Source organism: Mirounga angustirostris, unplaced genomic scaffold, assembly GCF_029215605.1.
Source record: "Mirounga angustirostris isolate CCGP_5_RB_7025 unplaced genomic scaffold, mMirAng1.0.hap1 SCAF_12, whole genome shotgun sequence".
In the NCBI taxonomy this organism is placed as follows: domain Eukaryota; kingdom Metazoa; phylum Chordata; class Mammalia; order Carnivora; family Phocidae; genus Mirounga; species Mirounga angustirostris.
Window position 1 is genome coordinate 46,721,083 of NW_026991720.1, and position 9,165 is coordinate 46,730,247.

Here is a 9,165-nt window from a genome sequence, read left to right on the forward strand (position 1 = left end):
CTCAAATAAATAAATAAAATCTTTAAAAAAAAAAAAAGAAGAGAATTAGAATGAACAAAGAGAACCGACTGTATTTATGAAACAGAGTAGGGACCCACACAAAATAATAGCCCAATAAACAGAAGTTGTAGATGCCGTCATGTTTATCATCTTGCTGCCCCAGGCATAGGACAGTCCCAGGGACAACCTGCCAAGTCTTCCCAGAGCAACCCTAGCCAACTCCCCTGAGGGTATAGTCCTGTGGAGACTAAATCTGGCTGGTATTTTACTTTAAAAGGGAGGGAAGAGTATTTCAGAGACTAAAGGAAAACAAGTTTTTGAATTCACTTGGAGAAGAGTCCTTGTGTAGAGAATCTTCATGTGGGGTACACACACCTTCCATGGGACACTCAAGACAATCCGTTAAGATGCCACCTCTTGATCCGAACATGAGACAGTCTGATGTCTCACATGGCTGCCATCACCATGAGCAACGTACACACAGAGAGGGAGATGCAGAGAGGAGAGGGGAGGGACCTTCTCCTGGTTCTGGGTCTTGCCTATTGCCAGTTGCAACTTCCATGCTTATAGGATACCATCAGATGGGATTAATTTCATAAAAACAAAGCCTTCAAATTGTAGGATCTTTATAGCGCTTTGCCTTGCAATGGGGAATGGCAGGTCAGCCTCAGGTACCTCGCTGGTCATCTCATGGCAGTGTATTTAAAGGAGCTGCAGAACCTGGGAATGAGTCGTGCATTCTTTCTTTGACAAAAGGACAAGTGTTTGCAGAGGAGCTGTCATTTTCCGTCATGGCAAGTGGATATTTTTAGTATGGCATCTAGCACATACTGTTTTTAAAAGTAAATACACACAAAAATACATACATACATACACAAAGAGTAAACCCACAATCTGTCCTTTCAAGGTTGAAGTAGCACTCTAACAGTGAAAAAGTCATTTCTCTTCAAAAGAAACTCAACCTATGGCAAGAACATTTTGAAAACAGGTGTTTAGAAATGTTTCCATTTACTTTGTTGCACATGACGAAGAACAAAAACCTTAAATCAAGGAAAATTTCAACAAATGTCTTTGCGCAAAAGATAGGATTGAAAAATGAGTGTGGGGAGTTAATAAAGCTCATCGAATGAGGCCTTTCTTCCATTTGGATCTATGTATCTCCATCTGTAAAGTGTCTGCTTCAGCTCTGATGGACTTTGAAGCCAAGCGTCGAAGTGAAGTGAACATATAACCAGAACTTGAATTGCTGTATCACAAAAGGGTGACCCAAGATTTTTCAAATATGACACAGCATATGCAACACATTGATCCTGTTAAAAATATCAACAGTAATATTTTAGGGAGCAAAAATACTTTGTATTACTAAAAATCAAATACAGTTTTTAAAAATTTAGTATGTAAAATTTCATCTTTATCATTTTAAAATTTCTATTTTGATGACTTTTATAATGTAAATGTTATTAGCACAGTAGTGGTGTGATTATACTCTATAAATGAATGAATAATTATATTTTTTTGATATGCCTCCAGCAGTTTTTAAATGACGGCGTGATACATAAAGATTGGGAGAGCACTGTTTGAGAGGACAGGAAAAGTCCACATTTGACAGTGGCCTTACAGTATGTACCGATTTGGTTAAGTTAAAAACGCAAGGCATGTGATTCAAAAGTCTTAACACAATTCACAGCGCTCACCATAGCACATACCCTCCCCAATGTCTATCACAGACCTGTACCTCTGAAACAAATAATACATTATAGGTTAAAAAAAAGAAGAAGATAGCAGGAAGGGAAAAATGAAGGGGGAGACATCGGAGGGGGAGACGAACCATGAGAGACTGGACTCTGAGAAACAAACTGAGGGTTCTAAAGGGGAGGGGAGTGGGAGGATGGGTTAGCCTGGTGATGGGTATTAAGGAGGGCATGTACTGCATGGAGCACTGGGTGTTATACGCAAACAATCATGAAACACTACATCAAAAACTAATGATGTATGGTGATTAACATAACATAAAAAAAAATTTGAAAAAGCAAGGCATGCGAGGTGCCGGGGGTGGGGGGGTGGGGGGGGCACTCGGTTAAGTCACCAACTCTTCATTTCAGCTCAGATGGTGATCTCTTGTCCTGATCTCAGGCCCAGCAGGGAGTCTGCTAAAGACTCTCTCTCCCTCTCCTTCCACCCTCCCCCGCCCAACTCACACTCTAAAAATAAATAAATCTTTTTTAAAAATAAAAATAAATAAATCTTTTCTAAAAAGTACGGCATAGAACAATACAGCACGCTTTCATTTATAAGAAAGGAAGGAAGGGAAATTAAATAAATAAAAGAAGGAGGAAGGGAGGGAGAGAAGCACAGAAATTTTGTAAAGGGTAAGTGCCTCTGGAAAGATAAATAAGAAACTAATAGCAGTAGGGGAGGAAGGACTGGGTGTTATTGGTGGGTGTGAGGAAGACTTAGGATTTTTATGTTTTTTGTTTTATATTTATGTTTTAAGTTTTATGCTTATGTTACATATATATATGCACACATTATATATAAATATAAATACATATAAATATATATATAACATACAGTACATATGTGTGTGTATATATATATAAGTGGCCCCAGAATCTCAGGGAAAGAACTGCCCCTTGGGTCATTTTGCCATAGAGGCAGAGTCCTGAAATAGGTCCCGATGGACTAAATCTGCTCAGCGAAATCCCAGAAGGAGTGTTCAGGTTTCCCGGGCAGCCTGACAGTGGAGTGATGAAGGTGCCAGAAATTCGTGAAAAGGAGGGGTTGGAGGAGGTAAAAGAGGGAGACTGGCCGCATGCTGGCTGTGACCAGAGAAAGCCAGAATTCTGCAGGACCCGGAATTAGGAACAAAGTCAGCCACTGCCTTCCCCAGCCACACTGTGCAGAGAAAGCAGGGCTGCAGGGCAAAGGAGGCGTGCTGAATGCTCCACCGGGAGCAGGGAGTGAGATCATTTGACCTTTGGGTTGCAACTGTCAGGACGCAGAAAAGCACTTCTGTTGCAATGGGCTTGTCTATTGGGAGGCCCATGTGGTAGGTCTGCAACGCCCAGCCTTGACCCCTGAGTTGTTCCCACATGACAAAACAGGGGTCTGTTTGAGCTGTCTATACCTAATTCTGTGAAATCAGAGGTAATAATAACAGCTATCCTTTCTAAGCCCCTAAAATGCACCAGAGGTTCACCAAGACATCACCAGGGAAATGGTTTTCCCATTCCACAGATGAGGTCGTGCAACTCATCGATACAGCAAGATTGGCTGAGTCTCCACAGCCACTGGCAGGCCAGTCCAGATGCAAAGCCGGGTGTCTCTCCTTCAACTCCATCCTCTCTCCACTCAAGAGACATACTGCCTCCTGATCCCCAACTTCTTTCTCAACTGATGATATGACAGATAAGTGTCAGTGACCCACTTGGGGTCAGGAAGTGTGTATCCTCATTAAAAATGTGCTTTAGGGGCACCTGGGTGGCTCAGTCGGTTAAGTGTCTGCCTTCAGCTCAGGTCATGATCTCAGGGTCCTGGAATCGAGCCCCGCATAGTCGGGCTCCCTGCTCAGCGGGGAGCTTCTCCCTCTCCCTCTGCTGCTTCTCCCTCTCCCTCTGCTGCTCCCCCTGCTTCTGCTCCCTCACTCTCTCTCTCTGACTCTGTCAAATAAATAAAATCTTTCAAAAATAATAATAAAAATGCAATTTATTCTGAAAGTTGTGTAAACAAAATTCCTGGAAATATTTTGATGCATTATCTGCTGCACCCAAGAGGAACTAACGTAAACTTAAAGTATGACTCTTTGAAAAGGACTGAGAGCTGTCATTTAATTATTTATTTATGTGCAGTTCTTCAATCGTCTTTTCCCATGCCACCAAAAACAGGATAGATAGAAGGCCAGACACCCAAGGACACATCCTGTGACAAACTGCTTGACTTGAGCCCCAATTTATTTTAGGAAGTCCAACGTCCTCTTCCTTTCTACTGGTGAATGACAAGACCCCCACTCTTACTGCGGATGATACAGGGGCCGTGTCTGTCTTCGTGCCATTGGAACTGCTGGTTCTAAAGCTCAGAAACCACTTCTCGCTGAGCTCAGCTTCAAGGACAACTGGGGGAGGCCCGTTCCATGCCACCATCACCCAGGAAGTGTGCAGCCCGGGACGAAACACAGCGACCCGCACAGATGTGTGTCGTGTTCTTGCATACTGTAAGGGTTCTTGTGATGAGAATTCTGAAGATTTAAAAACCATTCAGAAAACAAACCTGAAAGGGATTGATTTTGTGGCCCCTAAGACAACAAGCCTGGAATTGAAAGCAGGCTGTTGTGTTGTATATCCGCTCAACCCCAAGAAAAAACATCTGTTCAATCATTTTCAAGGGATTTTTGGCAACTTCGGGAGCGTGACGTGGCGCTATCTGCACTCCCCTGGGCCCTGTGCAATCGAGGAGGACAGACCAGGCCTGTGGTTGCTGTTCAAATGGGTTTACCAGGAAAATTCACTGTGTCTAGCCAGATCTTTGGGGCAAATATTTTCTTTTTCTTAAATCTTTAATTTTCAAATTGTTCATTGCAAAAATTAAGTTAGAGCCTCCTCTCCCCAGTCCTACACTCTACACAGTGGTGACCACTAATAACTCATCCCAGGCCAAGGGAGAGTGGGCTACCTTGAACTCAGTACCACCAAGGCTGCACCCAATGGGGGGAGATAATTACACCCCCCCCCAAAAAAACCCAGAGTATTGTTACTGGAAGAATGGGGGCCTGGGGGCTGGGCAGCCAAGAGCCAAAAAAATGTCCACCATATGCAGAAGTCAAAGCTCAGTAGAAAGATTAAAGCCAGCCTCCACATTTTGACATGCAGTGAGAATACATGCTGGTAATTGTCCTAATATCCCAATGAATATTTGTAATCAAAACTTACACACACATCTAGTAACTTTTACTGATACTTTATATTTTCTTATGTGAATCAAAGGGGGAAAGGGAAATAGGAGGCTGAGAGAACCAAGGACAGGGGAGGAGGGGTGTTGTCTGAAGAGATTAGGAAAACGCTGATACCCATGTCAGCATTAGGAACAGAAATGCCCCTGAATCCCCGGCCCCTACACACTCACCACCTTATATTAGGATGTGCCCTATTAGACCTTCTATATGACAGGACCTGTTCTGGGTGGTGAGGATACCGAGACAAATTTGGCCCACTTCCCTGCCCCTCAAAATGGGGGCAAAATGGGTGACCACTGCACACATGACCATAATCCCAGAATGCCAAGTACTCTAACAGAGGAAAGTACAAAGCCCTTTGAGAGCAGAGAAGAGGGAGTGGCTACGTCTGGGGAGAAGGAGTTTTCCACACTGAGTGGCGGAAGGGTGGAGGCTTTCCAGAGGCAAAGGCCTGAAGAATAAGCGTTAAGTGCAGGGGATGGTGAGGGTCCAAGTACGCCCTGCTTCTGCCTTCTCTCCTCTTATCTGTAACCTCCCACCTCCGATAGTTCAATTATTTTGTTGCAAAATCTGAGTTCTCAAATGCCTATCCTAAACTTCTGTAACAGAGGACGTAAAAGGACTGATTCCCATAATCAACTGATATGAATAAACCCCTAACAACCATGTTTTAGTTTTCCCATCTTATCTCTGTGGAATCAGGGAAAGATCTAGAAGGCTGTCTCCCTGTAAGTCCATCCATCAGGTGGCTTTGGTGGCAAGTGAGATGCCATTAATTTATTAAAATCCCTGCACGCAACATGGTAACATCTTGGGATAGGCTGTCATTTACCCATTTCCCATCTCCCTTGGGAAGAGAAACATCCTGTCAGATCGTTTTGAAATGGTCCCATACTGTGACTCACTGAAGGGAAAGGCCAAAGGCTTTGGGGCAAAAATAAACAAAAGTGAAAAAATATGCGGATTCTATAAAAAAAAAAAAAAGGCTTGGAGTGATGTTGCACTAGAAAATGGAGATTATCTTGGACAGGGTGGAGGGAATAGTGGAGAGAGATCTGAGGTAGTTTGTTCAGGATGAAATTTCACCAGCATGTACTTTCCCAGGTTATGAGGGACAGAGGAAAAGGGATCTCTAATTAGACACAGCCCCCTCTATACCCCTTGTGCCCCTGACAAATCTTCACATTTGTTAGGCTACAACCTGAACAGGTCTTTAAGCTCTAGTTTCTTACATAATGAGAAATGCAATTCTCTTTTGGCCTCATAAGTAAACCAAGCTCCATGTAGCATTGCTTCTAGATCATCCTCTTCCTTTGCTGGATGGTCAGAGAGAAGAGAAAGATGCTCCAGCCCAGGGAGCATGCAATTCTGAACCCCCAATTCCAAATGTTCTGTGATTCCCAGCTTTTCGGTGGACTTCTTTTCCTTTGGGCTGGAGGAAAGAGTTGATAGTCACATATTTAACTTGGAAACATTACAAAGATGAGAACAAGAATTCAATAATCCCATGTTATTAGGATATGCCCAGGTATGAATACTGAAATCAGATGGTTTAAAAATACCAGTACCAACAGTTCTCATGGGATCATGAGGACAGTAGCAGTCCTTTTATCGAAGACAGTATCAGTAAGGCTAAGAAGGTAGAGAGGTTTCTGTTGTTCTTTCTTACTTCCCACTTCATACAAATCCCTAAATCCCCAACAGAGGTACCATCAAGTAAAAACAACACCAGATCTAAAGAGACATGGGAGGTGTGGAAAACCTTGGAAAGAATAAAAGGGGATAAAGGAAGACGGGTTCCTGCACCACCGGAGGGGGGAGGGCGGCGCATGGCACCCACCCTGGAGTGAGGTGGGTTTTCGGCTCCCCCTTTCTCACCTGCTCCAGTCGTAGACCCAACAGTGACCTTGAAGCCCCAAGTGCCACTGGTCTTCGTGATGAACTGTCTCCCCCACTCCGCCCAAAGCCGCCCAGGAAAGAAAACAAGCCAGCACTAGAGCAGGTGAAGATGAGCTTCTCTGGGAACAGAAGTTCAGTGCCGGGAAAGACAGCACGGGAGTCGGGAATGCTGGCCATGAAGAGCTGCTACTTTTCCAGGTTTACAATGCTGAGGGACTCTGGCATCTTAACAGATTCCCAAAAAAGAAGGCTCTAACGAATGCTATAACAACATGTAAGGAAGAGAGAATGTCTAGCAGAAAACACAGAGAATGATATAATTAATATATGCCTCAAACCAGATATATGGTTTAAAGGCTATTTCTTCTCACGTCTGCCTGGAGAGATTTCAGAAAGCCACCATAAAAGGATTCTGTATTGGGGCACCTGGGGGGTTCAGTCGGTTGGTTAAGTGTCTACCTTCGGCTCAGGCCCTAATCCCAATGTCCTGGGATCGAACCCCACATTGGGCTCCCAGCTCAGCAGGGAGTCTGCTTCTCCCTCTCCCTCTGCCCCTCTCCCTTGCTCATGCTCTCTCTCTCTCTCTCTCAAATAAATTAAAAAACAAACAAACTTAAAAACAACAACAACAACAACAACAAGGATTCTGTATTTACGGAGAGAAAACTTGCAGTTGCATGGATCTGTTCTTTTGTTCCTCAGGAACGGACTCTTTTTATGTTCCCCAGTGCTGTTCCCAACTGTGTCAACGTTCAAGCTCTAGTGTGACCCAGGGACTGTTCCCCTCACTCTCAGCAAGCACTCCTTTTCCCACGGCTCAAACACATCCGGTCAGACGAGATTATTTGCCTTCAGCTCTACACCAGCTCTAATATATCTCCTTGCTTGGGCCTCTCTTTCTATCCATCACCCTCCATGACAGGAAATACTGCCCAGCCTCCCAGGCTCACTCACAAGGGCAAGATACCTTAAGTCTTCAGTTTGCCTCGGTTTCTCTCTTCCCACCCCTGCCTCAGCGGAATCCCTTTCTTCTCTGAATTATGTGTCCCAATCCTGTAACGTTCACTTCTGACTTGTGTCAAAGCCGTTTGAAGTTCTCCCTTTCCATTTCCCACTTGAGCAGGTAGCAGACTCCATGTCCTTTGCTTCAGGGAGGTAAGTGCCAAGATGAGAAGCAGAAGGATTCTGGCTTTTGTTTTCTAAGAGCCGGAGGCCCAAGGAGAGGGTAGACTTTGAGAAAAGCTTTAGGGACTTGGAAAAACAGGTGGGGAAACAATAGATGAAAAGGAAATCCCTCCAGTTGTGGGGAGGAGCAATTTCTGTGGGTTCTGCTTTCTGGCCGGGGCCATGTTGGAGCATGACCCCAGAGAGAAAGAGCTTTTCGATGAAGCATCTGGAGCGGAGGCCACAGGCACTGATGTTCTCAGCCCTGTGCAGAAACAGTAGATGGCCATCAGGCACGAAGGCACCATGCAGACAGAACATGGTGGGTTAATTAGCAGAGGCTCTTGTCACTGCCTTAGACTCCTGGAATCTTGAGAGCCCCGCCCCCTGAGAATGGGTCGGGACGGAAGCAGAACAATAATTAAAATGATATTTTCTACTGGCCCAGCAGTGTTGGAGTCAGAATTTCAAAAATATTGTAAAAAATAGAGACACCGTATTTCTTTTTTTTTTTTTTTAAAGATTTTATTTATTTATATATTTGACAGAGACAGAGATAGCGAGAGCAGGAACACAAGCAGCGGGAGTGGGTGAGGGAGAAGCAGGCTTCCCACAGAGCAGAGAGCCCGATGCGGGGCTCGATCCCAGGACCCTGGGATCATGACCCGAGCCGAAGGCAGACGCTTAACGACTGAGCCACCCAGGCGCCCGACACCGTATTTCTTAACACCTGAATTTTTGTATTGATACTCATTCTTGATATATGTAAAACACGTATCACAACTTTTCTGTTAAGGAAGAGAACAAATTTACTGACTGCCCACAACGTGCCAGGCATGGTCTAGACAGTAGAGATGTAGCAATGAACAAGACTGAAGACCCCTCCTCAAAGACAACACATTTTGGTGGGAGTCAGTGTTCAACTATATACATATTGTAAAGATACATATTGACAAGTGTCATAAAGAAAATCAAAGCAGGTAAGGGCATGATTATATCAGGTGGTCAGAAAAGGCCTTCCTGGGGTGCCGGGGTAGCTCAGTCAGTTAAGTGTCTGCCTTCAGCTCAGGTCATGATCTCAGGGTCCTGGGGTTGAGCCCCGCATCGGGCTCCCTGCTCAGTGGGGAGCCTGCTTCTTCCTCTCCCTCCCCCTG

At 44.6% G+C, this 9,165-nt stretch overlaps 1 long non-coding RNA gene across 1 annotated transcript; it reads right to left on the reverse strand.

The window, feature by feature from the left end:
- Positions 1-54: 54 nt before the first annotated feature.
- LOC135362092 (uncharacterized) lies at positions 55-8,700 on the reverse strand. Its single transcript, XR_010406448.1, has 2 exons — positions 6,181-8,700; positions 55-1,310 (listed from the first exon to the last, which is right to left on the reverse strand). It is a non-coding gene; the product is annotated as an uncharacterized LOC135362092 (long non-coding RNA).
- Between the last annotated feature and the right edge of the window lie 465 nt (positions 8,701-9,165).